Here is a 19741-nt window from a genome sequence, read left to right as displayed (position 1 = left end):
AGAGCACAAAAGTGCGTGAGAGTGTCAACAGATTGAGTGAGCAGATAGTTCCCACACGGCGCACGGATCGGGCCGAAGATGCAAAGGTGCGAGCAAAATCAGAGCCGAACGAGAAAGCAAAAAAACACACTACACATTCACACACACACACACACGCAAACAAACGAAACAGGGAAATCTCTCAGCACAACTGGCTCAAGAGCTCTCGCTGCTTTATCCTTCGCTCGGTTTGGCTGACGGGCGTGCCCATCGTTTCATCCTATTCGCACACGCGACCGTGGTTCGCTCGCAGAGAACAGTTGAGCCGACCCGCCAATCATAGCGGGTGAGACCGAATTCGCACAGGACTCGCACAGGAGCACCAAAGCGCCAGCAGCAGCAGCAGCAGCATCCAGGGCAAAAATTGGTCACCATCGATTTCAGTCAGGTGTAGTCTGCGTTGCGAACTGGTCGGAAGTGTCTGTCGCTCCGGTGCGAGCCTACTGTTCTCGGTGAGAGGGTCCTTCCCACGGGCTGGGGAGGAGAGTGAGAGGGGTGGGGGGAGGGGGAGGGAGGGGGTAGACTGGGATGGGCAGCCACTCTAGATTCCGCGGGTGGTGAATTCGTCAATCGCCCAGCCAGTCAGCGAGCCATCTCGTAGCAATCGCGAGCAAAGTAGTAGGGCTGTTATCGAGGTTTGGTACCGTTGTGGATGGAAAAGCACACCCCTCAACCAGCTGGAGCAACGTTGGAGCTGGTTGGTATCTGGTGTTACGCGAACCCTTGGTGCTTAGTGCAACCGAACCACGGACACGCTGTGTTCGATCGTTCGAGGCGGAGAGACGCGAATCGCCCTTTTTCGCACGATTAGCTACGGTATTGTAGGACGTGTGGTGACGAGCGAACAGCAAAAAGGGGGTGGAAGGAGTGAGGGGGAGGGGGTTGGAATAGGGAGGGAGAAACCCAAAAGGACCTGCAGGAGGGAGTAGCAGTGAGAAATAAGAAAAAAAAAACAGCAACAAACGGCGTCGAGAAATAGCCCCGCAAAAAGCAAATCAGGGCCAGCGATAAGAGAAAGAGTGAGCGAGCGAGCGAGCGAGAGCGTGTCCGTGCGGGTTGTGTGAGCGAGAGGGAGCAATCAAAACCGAGAAGCATGTTGTTTGCGTTGAAGAGTGGTGACCTCCTGTGTGTAGGAGTGCCCCTGTCTTCCTTTCAGGCTGGGCAAAAACAACATCGTGCGGGAGGAGAGAGAGAAAAAAAAGGACGAAAATCCCGTTACCCCGAAAAACAAAAAAAAAACAGTGAAAACCCGGAGGTCCAGATCCGAGTCCTTCCAGCGGCGGCGAGGTGCGGCCGATTTGCGAGCCCATTTTCTTCGCCCGATCAAAGATCAAAGCCACAACACGCGCCTCTTTGAAGGGTCTGTGCGTCTGTCTGTGTGTTTGTGGGTCGCGTAAGGGCCATCCCAGCGACCCGCGTTCGGGAAGGTTTTTCGTACGCTTATTTGTTGGGCGAAAGTTTGGCCCTGGTCCATCATTTTCATTACATTCCGCTGGCTTTGGTGGTTACGGTCGGTTTGATGGCTATTTATTTTCGCTGGCCCGATTTTCCCAGCCAGCGCACGAAAAGCGCGTTTGATGAAAAGGTGACGAAAACTCCGGATCAACCCGGCCGTGAGTTCGTCCCTTTTCTTTTTACGTGTCCCCGTTTTCCCTTTTTATTCCGGTACTTTTTACCCTTGATGGGCTGCTCATCCCCCAGGATGATTGAGGATGCTGCAAAAGGGAGCCAGAATAGGCGCGGTTGGGAAATTAATTTCCCAATTCGCTTTCTTCCTCCCCCCCCTAAATCCTTTCGAGATCGTGCCTCCATTGTCATCCTCCCTAAAACCGTCCTTTTTTTTTCTTCAGTGCAGAGTGTTTTAGTGCGATAGCTCAAGCCGAGTGTCACGGTTATCGGGCGACATCCAAAACAAAAAACCGACGGCCGCGTTCGATTGCACCGACAGACGGAGAGAGGCCCAACGTGCGCGTGTGTTTAGCATCCACTCCCGCAGTTCGCAATGGCCAGCTAGCATCCTTGCTGGTCCCTCACCGACGGAGTGAAACAAACACGTTACAGCAGCAAGGAAAGCGCGCTCGGGTGAAGCTCCAAACGCCCCCCGGAAGTGCCTGAGGTCGGTTGTGTGTGCAGTGGCGCTTTCACGCGCGCGAACCGGACGCGTGACCCGGGCTAGGCATAAAAACATGCGAAAAAGCAACCCTCCCCAAGGGTGCCACGGGGCACAGTGAGAGGCGGTGAGGAAGCCTAGGTGAGCAGGAGCCAGCGGGAGCTCGGGTTTTTGGCGGTGACGTAAAAGTCGCGGAAAACGTCGTCCTCGTTGTCGTCGACGGTCTAATATTACAAACAACCCCTGGAAAGGTAACAACAGACGGGTGGGGGGCAACAAAAAAAAAAGACCCAAGCAAAGAAGAAAGGACCGACGAAAAAAGCAACGGCAACGCGGCGTTGACAGTGGGTAGGCGGTGGTGCAAGGACCTGCCTTTTCCCACGAAACGCCCCACGGGTGGGTTTTCACGGTTTCGCGAAGGAAGCTTTCCCTTTTGCACGCGTGTGCCTGTGCGTTGCGTGCGTGTGTGTTTCGGTGGGTGAGAGTGCGTGCGTGCGTGCGTGCGTACGGTGAATGTGTGCGTTCGCCGTTTGGCCTTAAAAAAAGGGGTCGGAGTGTCGTCAAGTGAAGGAGCCGGTTACCAACGCGAGCCAGCCGCGAGACGTCGCATTTTATCGATACACACAACTGCCACGAAGCTACGCGAAAGCGAGACGCAGCGGTGTGCGAGTGAGACGGCACACCGGAACGGGAGCACACGAAAAGAAGCAAACGCTCAGGGCCTCGGAAACCTCGAAGCGCAGCCAGAAATTACATCTTCCAGGTAAGCGAGATCAATCTGCACCTTCAACGTGGGCGACTGGGCGCCTCCATTGTCGGGCTATTCGCGGGTACGGGCGAACAGGGCCAAGAAAAGGGGAGCTAGGGTGCGGGAAACCCCGTTCCTTGCGAGATCGCAGGGCCGTGCCCTACACACAGGCTTCGGTGGCACTGAACCAAACTCACGACAGTGAGCGGCTTTCGAGTGGCTTTCGCAACTGAAAGCCAGATGAAAACAATTGGCCCCGCTGTATGTATGTGTTAGGTGCGTTATTTAATGACTGCCAGTTGTGCTACAGTGGGTGTGTGTGTGTGTCTGTGTGTGGGTGTGTAACCCTTTCTTCCCACTCCCTCTAGGGAACGCTGTGTTGACAGTCCCGACGTCGCTCCCGCAGGACGACATCGACGAGTTTTGTTCCATTTATCGCGCGACTGCCGGCGGGCCGTTGCTTTCATACCGTACCGCGGCACACCTACTCGCATGAAAAGGTGCCACGATATAAAAGTTTAAACATCTCACCTGCCCAGTGTCCCGCGCTGCCGTGTGTTTTTGCTGCGGTTTGTGTGGAGCCGAAACGGCGAATGCAAGAAAATAAGGGGTTCTCGATGGCGAGCGACCGAGCAAAAACCAAACAAAACATAAAACAACGCCGAGTGGCAGGTAAAGGATGCTCCCACCCACACGCACACACACACACACGCAGACGAGCGCGCGCACACCCTTGTGGGTGGGTATGCAAAAGCCAAGAGCCAGGATGTGCCCTATTAGAGGGTCGCGTAGCAATAAAGTGAAATGAAAGAAAGGAGAGCAAAATAAAAAAAAAACGGGCGACACGCGCGCACATACACACACACACGCACACACACACGCACGCAAGTAGCGGTGGCACCCGAAGCACGTAGCAACGGTGGAAAAACGAACGCCAAACCAACACCACGACAAAGCGCGGCCGTTATCAACAACAGCGGCACACGACTACAGAGGGAAGCCGCTCGAGGGTCTCCCCCAAAAAAAAGGGACCTCCCTGCCTTCGCACACTCACGCACGCACGCAGCAGCATCCGCTCTCAGCAGCAAGGACTCGCCTGCTCACCAGCTGCTCGAAAGCTCGGCATCTTTCTCGCGCTCGTGCGCTCACCGGGGGTTGATGGTATTGTTGCAACGTGTGTGCGCCAACAAACAGGGTCCTGGGTGAGCGAGTAAGCGAGCAAGCGAGCGAGTTTTGTTTGTGTGCTGGTGATCCTCCCCATTCCACCACCGCTCACCAACACCGCTTCCTTCGGGCGGCCACCAGGCGAGTGAGGCGAGGCCACGCTTCGCTATCATCTGTGAGCGCGCGCAAATCTCTTTCCCATTTTTCCATCTGACGGATGGATGGACGCGGATCCTGCCAACCGAGCTCCTGCCGCCAGGCTTTGAGCGGTTGTCTGTGTGTAGGTGTGTATGTGGGTGTGTGGGTGCGAATGTACAACGGGGCGAGGCGTACACGAACGTTACGCTAGTAACGGACCAGTCGTCGCCCGTCGTCCTGGCTTCAGCTCACTCCGGTGGTTTCTCTCTCTCTCTCTCTCTCTCTCTCTGTTTCTCCGGGACACCGTTCACCCCGAGCGCCTTTGCCATGGTGACGTCTTGAAGCCAGGGACGGACGAAGCCGAAGCAGGGACGCAGGGACGGACGCAGACTCCTTGATTATGTTTTCTTCTTTCTGTTTCGCACACCGAACCGCAGGCAGCTCACAGAGGAAGCGAGCAAATTAGAGTAGTTATGCAAAGTGAACTAGTCAACTGGCGGTGAACCGTGGCGTGGCTTCCTGCTGCCTTGCGGTCAAATACCGAGCGTGGGTGAAATGAAGGGAAAAGGGAGCCACAGCCCCTCCCCGACCCCTCCTCTCGCAAGAGAAGCAATCAAATCAAAGAAATGTCTCTCGATAATCTGCCAGCCGTAACGACGGTCGCAAGCGCCAACGACGCGTTTGATGGAGCACCTCCGCCGTCGTGTCGTGCAAGGACCTCCCACAGACAGGGGGCGGGAGGGGGTGTGTTGGGACACTTGTTTTTGTACCTGTGCGGGTGTGTGTGTGTGTGTTTGTGTGCACCCATCCCACCCACGTCACACGTTCGGTGCGCGTGTATGCGAAGAAAGGAAAACTCCGTCCGGTGGCGTCTGGCGTGCGCAAAGGGGACACCGAAGGGTGGAGTAATTAAAAATCAATTTTCCATCCATCGCCGGGATTCAGCAGCCTCTCCCAACCCAGCATCCAGCGACTTGGGGCACCCGAACCGTAACCGAGCAGCAAATCCTTCGTCCATCCTTCGCATCCGTCGGCAGCGCTGGGTGGCTCTCGAGCTGACGTTCTCGAACGTGTCCACAGATGCTCGGGTTGGTGGGAGGAAAGGGCGGACACAGGCAGATAAGGACGGCAAGGACGGCGGTGTGTGAGAGCGCGACGGAATGAAAATCCCCTACCGAGCTGATAAGAAACCGCTCTCGGGAAAGCGAGAGAGAGAGAGAGCGAGAGAGAGCGCCGAGCGAGAGCGTGCGTGTTTGTGCGAATGTATTTGTACGGTTCCGTGTGCGTGGGTGCGCCGGGAGAGGGGCTCAATTTTGTGCCCTTTTTTTCCTTTCCATCGCACTCCTCACCCCCCCCCCCCCCCCTTCCGTTAACTGTCCGACCCCACACTCCCATGACTTCAGTTACCACCACCGGGCGACAATGTGGGGGCGAGCAATCGCAATAAATAAATACTATCTCACGGGGAGCACTCACACACACACACACACACCCACGCGAAGGCACGCTCTCGGGCTCGCGCTGTTCGTTCGTTCGTTCGTTCGGGCGATTGATAGCGAAATCCATCATAAGCATAACGGAGCTCTGCCTGCCCTAGGGATGAGTGGGAGGGAAAGGGAATGAGTGGGAGGCTGGGAAGCCCACCCACTGCTGGACGAACGATCCATATTGGGGAAGGGTGAGGGAAAGCAGCGGGGGAGGCTAGAAAATGGCTGCCTGCTCACGGTGCGCTTGGGCACGGGCTTGAAGGGCTTTCGGTGGCTGGAGGAAAGCAAACGAACGGGCGGCGCTGAAGAGCGAAAAATCACGGCCCCCCACCCTGGCAACCCTCCCTCCTCTTCCTCCTCTCTGCCGCACTCTGTCGTGTCGATGGTGCAGCAAAATAAAAAAGGAAAAAAAAAGGCAGAAAAGTATGTATAGGCCCCGCTGGGATGGGTAGGAATGCTGTTGCTTCTGTGCTGGTGTTGTGTGTGGGTGTGTGCTAGCTGATGAGGATGCGCCTAGTGATGGGTAATAATGTTGTGCCCCCCCCCCTGCTCCAGCTCCAACCCACCCACCCCACCGGCAGTGGGTTGGCTTCCGGTACACTTAGGCCCGGGACTCCCCACAGCGCTCACGTTGTTGTCGATTTGCTTGCCAAGCCAATGAATGTCCTGTCGGTGGGTTCTCCCATCCTATCCCTCCCCCCCCCCTGCTCCCTCGGCCGCTACCCTAGCGCACAACCCCGATCAATCGTCAATTTGTCATCAAAAAGCGATCGCTTGGGTGTGTCCGGGTCGAGCAGGGCCGGGTGCGACGACGGGCGCAAACAAATCTCTGTTGATGTTTTCGCATAAGGATTAGTGCACGGATTCCAGCGCAGAATGGATTGTAGGGGAGTGGGGGGGGGGGGGGGGAATGTGGAGGTCATCGTGGAAGCGACGGCAACCGGAAGCGCGAGTGAAGGGACACCCGAGCGTTAAGCGCTGGATTCCGGTTCGGATGCGCCCGTTGAGTAGGAATCGATACGATGAAGAGTTTTCCTTACCACTGCTCGGAAGCTACGGGCGGGATGCTGGAGCTCGGAGAGAAAGAGAGAGAGAGAACGGACGTAAACCAGCACGTCACTAATTAGAGCCCACGAATGAGTGGACAGTTTCTTCATGTGGACGAGCTTTTCCTTGGGGAGGCGTTGAACAAGCGAACGGGCTGAATCGAGCCATTAAATTATCATTTCAAGCAAATCCCTAGGGAAACAATACGTTAAAGTTCCCATTAGCAGTAGAAACACACCAACGACCGATCGAAAATGCACTCCGAGTGATTTGCGGCGATCGAGGAATGTTGAATCAATAGATGAAACATTTAACTTTGACAAAAAAATAACGCATTTATTCAAAAACAAGAGCAACTGTGAAAATATGCGTCGGTACGAACGGCACGTCCGGTAGCAAATGGTATCGATTGCAGAAGCAGTGCTTACGAATGAATATTTCAGGTGGATAGAATTTCACTTGCAAATTTTCGCAACACTCGCGCGAATTTATGAACAACAGATTCAAAATGCCGGCGTCCGATAAATTATTCCGTGTGATTAACAGAACACTGCGCGGGAAATCCTGCGGTATTCTTTTAAAGAAAATGGCTGAAAAATAGAGTGCAGCTATTGGTGAAACAAAATCCGTTTTCTAATCAAAAATAATTGATTCGAACCTAGAAGTACGGAAAATTTCATTTATTTCTGTTATTTATGAAAAGAAGCTTAGCTTCAGTACCGCTCGCTTTTGCGAAGTGTTTTCATTACACTTTTAATTGAAATAAATTATCCTTGCAAACTTACCAGCACAATTTGCATAATGCACATTATAATCATATACCATTAATTAAGGAATATAAAAAGACTATACTCTTTAACGGAGCCCGCGAATATTTCGTCATCTTCGCATTTTTCATCAACGTGCATCACTTCCTTCTAGAGGATACATGTTTCAGGAACAAAAAAAAAACACGTTCCCTTTTGTATTGATAAATGTTCGATGAGCAGTCATTTTCTTTCAAAATTAGAACTCCCCCGTACAAGGCATTCACAACACTGCCGCTCCGCGAAAGTGACGAATATTGCGGACGCTCAAGCGGTGTGAATGTTGGAGAGCGCTGAAAAGTGAGGCCCTTCCCGACACACGCCTACGAACCCCTTTCCCCACGCCGAAGCACGATCGAATGTAAAAGCACGCTAAGTGACAGGTGTCAGAAGGCGAATCACACCAAATCGCACCACTAACACCACCACCATGACGAAAATCGGCCACCACCCGCGCGTCGTCTGGAGCTCGAATACTCGAAACCGACAATTTTTACACTTTCTCTCGCCCTCCCCGAGTGCCGCTCGAGATGCCCACCCCGACGTTTTTTTTTTCCTCCCCCATGTTGCATCGACAGGGTGACCGACACTTCAGCGATCGATTCGTCGCCAAAGCCACCCCACATGAGAAGACCAGAGGACCAGAGCGATTGGCCCGACGCCAAGGTGTCTGCGAGCCGTTGAGACAGGCTGTAAAATTGCACACTCTTGCGAAGGGCGCACTTGCGTCCACCCGTCCATGTGTTAACCTACATTGCAAACATCGTGCGACGGCCGGAATCTCAGCGAGTCGGGAAACAAAAACCACGCACTCCGGGGTGCGTGATGGACCCATTTGCGGAAAAGGGCTCATTACCTCCGGGGAGAGGGACCCTTTCCCGTGCGAGAACGCACTGATGGGGCTATTAATAAGCACTATTTTAGAGCACTTAGCGGAAGTGTGTCCGCAGCTGGACGCGGATTAGAGGCTTCGCGCTGGATGGCGGCTGTATTTTAATTAATCCGCGCGAAGAAGAGCCGCACGCATGCGATGCATTTTGGTGAGTGTGTACGTCTGCCGCGCCTGGCTACCGTTTCTTGCGATGCCTTGACGCTCAAATTGAGCCGATTCGATAAGCCTGGATAAGCCTGGCGATTGAAATGGGAGGCGCTTTTTTCAACGCGTGACCTCTCTCCGCTAATTAATAACCATCGATCCAAATGGCGGAAAAGTTGTTCACGAGCTACTGCACCCCCGAGCTACTGGAAGCTGGCATGGCACGTGTACACGCACTTTCACCGAACGACACCGACACCGACGCGACATTTGCACTGTCACATTTTCACCGCACCCGTGCGGCGTGTGTGTGCTAAAAATATGAACCACACATTACCGGGCGGATCAACAGCGAATCGTCATCGCCAAAGATCAACAAACCGGTCGGGCGGTCGGTTTATGCGCTAGTGAGCGGATTTTTTTTAAAAATAGTTTTCCCCCAAAAAACCACCGACACAGACACGCGGGCGCGGATTGAGTGAATGCCGGCGGTGGCGTAGGTGAGCTCATGCTTCAGGCAAAGCGCGGGTAAACCGATTCCATTACGGATTAGGGCTCGTTTGTCCTTGCCGCACTCGATATCTGTCTCAGGGTTTCGCGCAAACACACAATGCCCGCAAGGAGACGATTTCCACGAATAGCAGTGAAATAATACACACACACACACACGCAACACGAGCGGGAGCGATTGAATAAACAAATGCGCACCCACACTGGAGGGTGTATGTTTTCACTTTCGGTTGGATCAGATGCGATAATGTTGCGAACCGCGCGTTTGAAACGATCGCATGTCGTCGAAACCGAAAACCGGCCATCCTGGCACATAATGGAACGCTCGCAAATATTATGCACTGTTTGCTTAGCGGTCGAGCTGTTGTCCATTCGTCTAAGGCAAAAAAGTAAAACAAAACAGGACGAACCCGTTTCTCTTACCAGGTGACGGTAACGGGCTGACGATAGTATTACACGTCGTTCAACCAACGGAACAGGGAGTTTGTTTTCGTTCGATTTGGATATGGCAAATACACGCAAATTGGCGTTTTTTTTGCCGCGGCTGAGTGAGTCTATTTATTTATCCGTAGCAAACCACGGCAAAAAGAACAACGGTCTCTAATGTGGCCGCCGACACACACTGCAAGTGTTTCGGTGTCGGGTAGTCAATTTGTTTATTTAAGCGCCCATTTCCAATACGCTGAGAAAGGGCCTTTGTGTTACGAAACATGTTGATTACGTTAGTAGCATATCATCAAAGTGGAATTCAAGAGAAAAATTCAACTTTGATCTCGCACGCGTTAATCTAAATCGAAGGTGGCTTAAGCCCAGCGAATGTGCTGCGTTAAATTTAGGGGAAAAAGACGAACAACGGCAACCTCGCGATCTACGAATAGGAAGATGTTTAGACAGCTTCGGGCGCCGGGTTTTCGAATTTAGTGATTATAACAAATATTCAAACGAATACATTTTCACCCCGCATACCAATCATACTCGGAGGTGGACTTGCAAGCAACAATGCGACGCATTTCATACGAAAATCACTCCTCCTTCGCTTCTTTCGGGCACAATTAAGTAGGAGGGAAACGGAAATTAGATCGAAAAGAAGCCGGCACAGGGCACAGACCGCGCGAGCGAGAGAATAACGCGAATTATAGAATATGCGTGGGGATGGTGCCGTGAAAAGTCGTAATTTCACGGCAAAAATTTACGATTCACTTAATTTAAGACGACAGGAGGAAATGCTTCTTCTTTTTTTTTCTCTCCTCCGTTTGTTTCCCGGTTGTCGGAGTGACGGCGCCAGGGATGAAAGGAGCAACAAAAAAATGGTTTCCCCGGCTGCGTGCGATATTTAAAACATCATTAAATAGATTTCTACGAAGGGAAAAAGGCACAGCACGTCAAGGCGCCGAAAAGAAAGCAGCTCAACGTCGTTGCTTAGCGAGCGCACCATTTCGTTCCCAAGCTATCTGTTTGCGGCCCACACACACACACGCATATAGCCGTGCAGACATTGCACAGTTAATGTTGCAAATTTACCCCCCACAGGACGTAAATCAAACTTGCCTTCAGTGGGTTTTATTACGCTCTCAAAGCGAATAGCACCCACCCCCGATTCATTTTGTCGAAACGAAAACGGTGAAAGCGTAATCAATCCACCGGCTAATGACGTTATATGCTTCGCGAGGGGTGGTTTTTTTCGCCTTTGTTTCAGCCCCCTTAGTTTAGGTAAGTTTCGCGTGCGCTAATGCACGCATTCGCGGTACCGCGGTTTAATGGCCAAACTTCCTGCGGACACGCGAAGCAAAAAAAAAAGGAAGAGAGGCACCAAACCGGGGACGTGAATGTGCGTTCTTTTCGCGATGAGATCCGGTTGATGTGGGCTTTCGATTTTCGGCAAAAGAAAATAAGAATCACCATCCCCATCCCACGACCGGAAATCCCTCGACACGCCTTAACGCGCCCCAATACAGAGCACGCACCCTCCAAGACGGTAAGAGTGTATAAAAAAAAGTGTATAAAAACAACAGCGCAAGGAGCGCGTAATCTCGCGAGCAAAACAGTTGCTGTTGCTCCTTGGTTATTGTTTTTTTTTTCTTACAAGATTCACACCCCATCAAGCTCGTGAAAAGCATGAACCCCATCCAGCCCTGCCACCTTTCTTGGCGTGCACAACCTGCTTTGGGCGGCGTCGCAAACCTCAAACACGTTATCGTACATTTATGGGCACGCATTCATCATTCGGTGGTGGAGTTTCGCGAACCGGACCCGCCTGCTCGCCGGGAAGCATCGTCGGCGGCATCATTAACAGCACCGGGAGCAATATTTTTTAAGGCACTTAACGCAGCGCACCCGCGCAAAAGGGCGCAAAACCACAGCCTAATTAACAGCGCACCTTATCAACCCGTCGGCAGGTTCCGCGGCACGTCCTCAAAGCGAAACATTATCGGCTCGGTTCACTCGCTGGCTGCTGCTGCCGCTCGAGCTGTTGTGCTGTTGGGCGCAAACAATCGCAACCCGATATGCCCACAATCCTTCATAATGTGCTTCATAATTGTTCCACCATCGGTTGAGCAATTTATTTGATTTATTAACGGCCTGCGCGATGTAAAGCGAGCAAACCGTTTCGTGCCGACCGCGGAAGGCAGTTTATCTTACGGTCGCCCTTTTACGCCCACCCAACGCTTTCGTTTAGTTGCCACCGTGCCAGGCAACGATAGGAGGACGATTTGGCTGAGAGGGGATCTTGCGTCGGTTGCGTTGTGCCACCCGTTTGTGTCCTTTCGCCGCGCGTATGGGCGGAAAAACGCGCAAACCACGGAAGGCACACCGAAAAGGTGTACAAATTGACTCACCGATAGCGCGTGCGATAGCACAAAACGGTTAGATGGGGTTGGGTGTGTGTGTGTGTGTGTGTGCGTGCTCCCGCCAGAATGCCAGGATATACACTCGCCGGGTTGGAAAATGATCGCTAATTTGCCTCGCCTATTAAGGGGCACGTGGTTGGGGTTGGGAAAGGCGAGGCAGAAGGGCACCAGGTGGCTTCCAACCCGGCGAAAGACGAGACGCGCGTTCGCGCCACCACCATCGCTACCACCACCATCACCACGCACCTCATAAATTAGTCACACCAATTTTCATCGGCCACCCCCGTTCGTTCGCCTTTTCTGGCAGTCTTCAGTTTTTCCGGGGCCCAGGCTAGGGGGGGGGGGAATGGTAAGGTGGCAGGTGACGTTCGGGTTCCGCATTAGACCGCACGATTCCCGGACCGCATCGTAACATCATTTCGCTTCCCAAGCACCACGAACCCGGCGCTAATGGATGGCAAGATTTGGCCCTAATGTTTACATTTCAATCATTCCGCCAGCTCGTCGGGTTCCTCCCACACGTTGGGTTCCTTTTGCGTTATCCACCACCCTTAAGGCACCGCAAGACGCGATGGCGATGACTGCTCGATCGTCATCGGAAATGCGGCTACCCGTGGAAACATGGGGGTGGGTTTCGATAAATGCGTCCGCTTGATGGAGGCGCCTGGTGGTTTGTAGCCTTTGCGTACGAACGCGCTGCTGCTGGTTTGGTGGACGCCCAAATCTTACCAAATCGTGCGTGCGTGTTGTTTCATTAAAAATGCATCACACTAAGCGAGAGTGAGTGCGCGAGGAACCGAACAAAACCACCGAGGCGAGCAAAACGAGGTGGAAATAATGAAAACATAAAATTTGGATTGTTAATCAGTGGAAGTAGGCCGATGAAGCTCGTCTAAGACGCTGGGCTTATAAGCGCAGGGTCGGGAATTAATTGTTCCTTGCTCTCTCTCTCTTTCTTTCTTTCATTGTGGCATAAATATGCATACCGAAAGTAGTACTACCCGCGCACAAACCACCCATACCCTTAAAGGAGCCCTTTCGATCCGGGGACAATTGGGGCCAGTTGTTGTCAGGAGCGCGGCATGAAACGCGGCTTTTGGATGGCTGAAATACTGCATTCAGCGGCACCCTAACGGTGCCACTTACTGTTATTAAAAGCATTCCAGATGCCCCAGTGAACCCCGCGGGCGGGATAAAAAAAACGCCCCCCAAATAGTTTGACCGTTGATAGCATCCATAGTCGGTTTCCGAAACCGCACCATTTCCGGCCCAAAGACCGGAGGTGGACAGTAAAGTAAACTACAATACGGTTCCCGGGGTGCTGTTTTCTTCCCGGTGGTGTTGCAGTGGTGAGAAAAGTCAAGCCTCACGGCCACAGCCAAACGAAGAGCCTCCCGGAGGGTTTCAAACCGCGAGGGAAAGAGAGCAAGAGCGAGAGAAAGTGAGACAAAGAAAGCGCGATGTGAAACAAAGCAAAAAAAAAATCACTCAACCCACCCCGTGCCACTTCGGGAGATAACGTTTTTATTTAATTTTATGCGGTAATTTTCTCCCCACACCCGGGCGTCGAGAGCCTGGGAGTGTCGGAAGCCTTGATCTACTTTTACGAACCGTAACCGGCTGCCGGACCCACCAATTTGGGTCTCGCGCCGGCCGTTAAATCTTGCCAACTCTTGCCTTTCGCTGCCGTGCGCCGTGATGAAGCAATAACGGTGGCTCTCGCGTGGCCAGGACCAAGGATTCGTGTGGCGCGGAAGCACAAAAGCCACTGCCACTGGTCCCGGAATGGGATGGAAAAACCAACGCCCTTCGACGCCGACCGACGACGCCAACCAAACGGCAAAGAGCGGAAACCGGACAAACGAAGCGAAGCAAGAAAAAAAAACGAAAAAAAAAAAGCAAAAATCAAAAAAAGAGGCTCCACCACCAGAACGAAACGCTCACCTAAAAGCCTTCTGCCCGGTGGCTCGGCGTTTCGTGACGCGGTCCATTCACCACGGGGCAGCATCTCCATTTATGAAGCATCAATTTCACGCTCAACTCTAAATGGACGCCATTTGCCGGGGCGGGGTGTGTCCTTTTAGTGGCTTGACTCGGACCGGTCTTTTCCTCTAGCTTTTGTTGTTGTCTTCTTTCCCGTGCTCGGGCGTGTTTCATCGTGTGCTGTTTTGACGTACGGGGCCTCTGATTTTCTTCTGCTTCCCGGCTTCATCCCGGCAGCGACCGACCGTCGGTCACTCGGGCGGGCATTCGCTTTTCCCGACTCGCAGGCTCCATTTTCATTCAATATTTCGCCCCGGTGAATGGGGCTGCTTATGAGGCTCGCTAAAAATACTGCATCCTTGCTGTGGCCCGAATTGTGGCCTATTTTCACCGCACACCCCGGCAGCAGCTTCAGCAGGACTGCCAGATGGGCGGGCTTTAACCGAGCCCAGGGATAACAACCCCAAGACGGATGGATCTCGTGCACGAAACCCGAATCACCTCCCGGAAAACCGGTCGAGCATGCAACCGGCCTTACCGAGAGGAAGTGGTTGCTTTTTTTTTATTATTTTATTATCGAAAAAGGATAACCACCCTGGGTTATCCGGGGGGCTTGGGAAAACGCCAGCAAAAGGGAGGCCACATTTACGGTGGGGTGCTGTGAGTTTCGAAAACTCTCACGGATTGCGAATGTGATTTATGGTGATGGCTCATAGATTTTTTCTCCTGCATCAACCATGCCAGCTCCGTGCATGACTCGGTCGTGGTTCACGGACTCGGGAAGAAAGTAATAACAATCGAGATGATGATGCGCGGATCCCTCTTCCGATCGAGAGTCGGAGGGATATGTGGCAGGACTAGGCAGGACTAGCAGGCCATCGAAAAAGGACCTGCTCCCTTCGAGTTTGGCACGATGCCGTAATCCGATAAAGACATTACGGCCGTACGGGTCGTCGCTGCCAAGCTGACCTGGCCACGGGAAAAAAGGGACCCAACCCAAGCGGCCTAACGATGAGCTAATGATTTATGAAATTTTCGAAAAAGGGACGCCAGCACGGAATGCACCACCGCGTGGCTAATGCGCCTTTGGGTCCGTGGAAAATCGAAGAACAATGGTTCTTCTGCGTGGCTCAGGGATTTTCTAGGGCTGGGTTGCTGCAAATCCCAGCAAAAAAATACCCCCCAAAGCACGCAAATCGAACCACGCAAATCCATACGCAAGCGTACGCAAATGAACGCAACCCTCTACGCGATCAGATCACCGATAGGGTGCTGGAAAATCGGTCTCCCAAAGCCCTTCGAAAAATAGGGGCGCGGCGCACATACAGCCAAAGCATCGAAAGCCCCCGTCACTCAATTACTGGCACATACAAAGCGACCCAAAAGCTGAATGCCCTTCGCGGGTGGCTGGATCAAAATGCTTCCCTTCGAAAAGCCCGGAAAACGCAGCACAACCGGCAGCAGAAACACGCGCTCGCGAACGGATCATCATCGCCGTCATCATCGCGGCATCATCGTTGCCCTTCACCAACCCACCCACCCATCATCAAGGGGGCAGGGGGGTGTCACCCGGCCAGGGGTGTGTGTGCTGTTGTTGTGCGCCTCGCCCCGTTTGGCAGAGGGCCAAAGGGCCCGCCGTTGTTGTACTCGCGGCTGCCGCGTGCTCATGAATAAAATAATCGAACCTACTCGACCGTTTCCTGGTGGCCCGTGGGAACGACCTTGGCGGTGGCGGAGGGGTGGCTGGCGGGGGGTGCATGGGTGAAGGGGGGGGGAAAGGTGCCGAAGGAATTTACGCTACCGAAAAGACGCCCCAGCCTCACTCAGCCGACCACACAACGCACAACGCCCATCACCATCACGAGACGATCGTAAACGGTTTGATTCAGTTTTGGCTGCCGCCATTGCGATACGGTGGCGCACCCGGGAGGGTTTGTTTTCCCGTCACGGGCGCAAACACCCCCCCCCCCCCGCACCTCCCTTCTCGTGGCTTCTCCTACCCCCTCTGCCCAGCAAAGTGCTGCAAGACGCATACGCCGGTGGTACGGCATTTGTTCCAATTTATGCGGCCGAATCTCCGACCCCCAACGGGCTCAAGGGTGGTGTAGCTATCCTTTTAGATTTCTTTTTTTTTTGTTATGCGGCGCGTTTCGAGGCCACTTTCTTGCTTTCTTTTCTCTCCCCCTGCCGCCCCATCGCTTCACCTGCCCGTGCGCTTCTTGCAGAGGCGACGATTGGTTTACCTCGAAGGCGTTACCGTCTCTATTATGGCCGCAGCAAAATGGGCCCCGGCTGAGGGGAAGATGGAAATGTACGCGTATTCGAAGAGGGGTAGGGGGGAATGGAGGGCACATGCACACACACACACGCGGATGGTTCCATCTGGCCGGTGCGTAACCTCAAATTGTCGCCAATCGAAACGAGCAAGAACGCATAAAGCCGGTGGCCCTTTCCCTTGCTTCGACCAATCTGTGCCATGGGGTCATATAAATAGAAATAGAACCCGAGAACGAAATGGAATGCGCGTGGAAGAAAAGCAACAAACTTATGGTTTTCATGAATAGTTTTCCCCGCGCACCCGGTGACCCGCCTCACGCCTCCGATAAACCATTCACTTACCGCGCGGATAAACGAAAACCCTGGTTTTTTTGTTTTGAAAAATTAGAAAAAAAACCAAGCAGCCCTTTTTCGTGAGGCATTGTCCTCATCCATTGGAAGCCTTTTTCCCGATCTGTGTCCAGCGGGATGCGTTTTCGTTCACGGGATAAACGAGACGAGAGTGGGAAAGTGAAGGCAGGCAGGAGCAAGAAAACAATGTCATAAAACGCCATTTTACTGCCCTTGCCGACGATCGTTTCCTATTCCGCTAGCTTACTACTTCCGGGCTCATTTCGCACGGGGCAAAATAATACCCCTCAGCTGTTTTAGTCCTTGCGAGCGTCCTACCCTCACCCAAGCCCACCCTACGTCCCGTTGCGTCGGGTCATTGGGGGTCGGGTCAATCGCCGTGTCCCGACGGGGCAGCTTGCGGTTCAACAATTGATCTGTGCGCGCTTGCCAGGACTTTCTATTTTCCGGATCGCGCTTCGCTTTCTACCCGCCGGAAGGGCATTTTGCTATTTTGCTCTAAGTAGAGCGAAAGCGAGAGAGAGAGAGAGAGAGAGAGTGTGAGAGAGCGAGAGAAAGAGAGATTGAATAGCAAAAAGCTCGCACCCAAACACACCCCCAGGACTGTCGCCAAGGGTTCGATGGTCATCGCTCGCAAAAGGAAAAGCGGACACATTTTATGTCCCCCCCCCCCCTGCCGAAACCCAAACCCTCGGCTTGGAAAGTGATTTTCCTCGGCACCTTTTGGCCGCGTGGCCGCGTTTGGATTAAGATCCTCATCTCCTTTTCAACTCGTAAATCCTCACCCTTCGGCCAATAGGGAGGCCTGCCGTCCCTTGTTCGCTGCTTCCTCAATTTCCCTTATTTTTATGTTGATTCTTTTACTGATTGTTGCCCCCCTTCTCCATTCCGTTCGCGATTGTTTTGCCTTTCCGGTGGCTTTTTACCCACCCACACGACCCTTTCTAGCCACCCACGGCTCCCTTCCCGTACGAAACGGGGGACCATAATATACGACTAAAGGGAAAGCACCGTGCGGTGTGGCCAATGTTCGATATATATATATTTTTACCGCCATCTCACTGCCAGCGATTCGATACGTCAGTACGGCGAAGCTTCGGGACGCACGTCGTTCGTCGTAAGCCACCCTTATCCCTCCACTCCCCTTCGCCCCTCTCCACCCACCCACCCACACGTGGTCGCAAATATTTTGCGCGCGTTCCGGGGGCGAATTTAAGCCGCTCGAAAACATGGTCTCGGGACCGAACGGGTGTAGCGCTAACGCGTGTTGGATCGACGAGCGGGCCCCGATTTATGCGCGAGAAATCCGGAAGCCCTCTCCCCCTTCCTTTCCTTCTCCTTCTCCTCCTCCCATCATCCTGTTGGGCATGTTTATGAGGCGAAGGAGGGTTGGCGCACATTTCCTAGCGCCCACTGCCGGAAAGACGAATATTTTTACAGCCCTTCGCGAGGGCCGATCGCCATCACATCGGCGTAAATTGTGCGCGCTAATGGCCCGTGTGGGGGGGGGGGGGGGGTGGGCGGGGGATGGGTGGGTTTTGTGGCCTCCAAAAAGGGGAGGCTTTCACACGCCCCCCCCCCCCCCTCCCCCTCGGAAATCCGACGACTCGATTTGTCTTCCCGACGGTCGCTCGGATCGGTTTTGGATCGTACGCTCGTTTCATGGATATTTGTTTAGCAAGCTGAATCGATAAGGATTTATAAATATCGAACACTTGAGCGAACATGTCGGGGTGGGCGAGTGGGAGTGGTGCTGGAAAATCCTGCCCACCCTCACGAACCCCTTTGCCATGCTGCCAGGACGCCGTCGACAGGAGGGCGCTACTCCAACACGAGCGCGCGACTCGTGGGGAAATAGGAAAAGCGAAAGGCAAAATAATGAAACCGAACGAAACATCATCACGATGGCGGTGGTGGCGGTCTGGGGTGCACCAAATCCATCCGCAACTCGTAAGCCGCTTCGAACGCAACAACACCGCACACAGGCGAACGAATTCCTTTTGTCCGAGGTTCACGCCTCGTCCTGGTTCCCGGTTCCCGACGCCGTCCAAACCCCGGCCAACCGACCGACCAGTGATGACGTCTTCATCGTAGCCTACATTTTTGCCCGAACCACCGACCACGGTCGCAGGACGAAAAAGGACGTGCGAAGGATGCGGAAGGTGGTACCGTAGCAAGCGGACGATTTCCATCCGAAACACGAAAGATAATCCCCGCTTCGGGGTTGGAAGTGGGCTCCGGGCGGCAGGTTGTTTATTCCTTAATCCTTGGCACCATTGGAACGAATTATACGGAACCCCGGCGAGCGGCCGGAGGTGTGTGCGTGTGTGCGTGTGTGCGCGTCGGTAGAAAATGAAAAGACACTTTCGCTCGCTTTTCTAAGCCGCAATTTGAAGCTGCCCGTAATTGGAGTTTTGCACTGTTTGCATAAGCAAATGATTTCGTGCGCGAACGAGTGAGGCGAAACGGGTGTCGGGGGTATGTTTTTGCTTTTTTTTTGCACTTCCATTTTCCAAGCTGCTGCCTCTTTCGCTCGTTTGGAGAGGCGCGGTATGTTCGGCTTTGCGTGGGACTTTTTTTTTTAGCGCCATTTCTTTCACTTGGCTCTCCATCCGTCGCACAAAAGCGCCCGTATCTTGTTTGGAATCTTCACCCATCACCATCTGCGGGCCGTGGTGTCTTGTTTTTTTTTTTCGCTTCTACTTTCCTTCGCACCTCTCGAGAGTGTCGAGTACCACCCGCGTGCGAGATGAATTAAAACATAAAAACCATTCGCGCGCATTCTGGTGGATAGTGTTTGATCGATTGCAAACGGTGGGGAGGTTGCTTTCTTTTGACTGAGAAGTAAAATAAAATCCACAAACATACAACCGAATCAGCCGCCGCCTTTCCACCGGCACCGTGGAAAAATACTCTCCAGCCTAATAGTTGGTTTTATGCCCGCTGGATCGATCGATCAGGGCGCTTGGGTTTTGCGAACGGTTTCCCACCCCCCTTCGGTGCTTTCGGGAAGCTAGATCGCACTGTCATTGGTATAAATTAGCGCCAGCTACGTGGCTAATGGCTCCCGCACCTTCCACACCTTCTTCTTCGCTTCTGTTTGTGGCAATGCATTACAAAAAAAAAACAAACGAAGCACATTCCACACGGCGCACGCATATTTCTCGGCGCATTGAAGCTTCCACCACACTCATCA

At 53.2% G+C, this 19741-nt stretch overlaps 1 protein-coding gene across 3 annotated transcripts in view; it reads left to right on the top strand.

The window, feature by feature from the left end:
* Positions 1-446: 446 nt before the first annotated feature.
* Positions 447-19741, top strand: part of LOC128721813 (glutamate-gated chloride channel) — an 84647-nt gene continuing 65352 nt past the window's right edge. For all 3 annotated transcript variants that reach the window (XM_053815607.1, XM_053815606.1, XM_053815605.1), the window contains exons 1-2: positions 447-491; positions 1890-2912. The gene's annotated coding sequence lies outside the window, so the exon portion shown is untranslated. The remainder of the gene's footprint in view (positions 492-1889; positions 2913-19741) is intronic.

This window comes from Anopheles nili, chromosome 2, assembly GCF_943737925.1.
Source record: "Anopheles nili chromosome 2, idAnoNiliSN_F5_01, whole genome shotgun sequence".
Lineage (NCBI taxonomy): Eukaryota > Metazoa > Arthropoda > Insecta > Diptera > Culicidae > Anopheles > Anopheles nili.
Note: the sequence above shows the minus strand (reverse complement) of the source record. Positions and strands in the feature narration are given on the sequence as shown.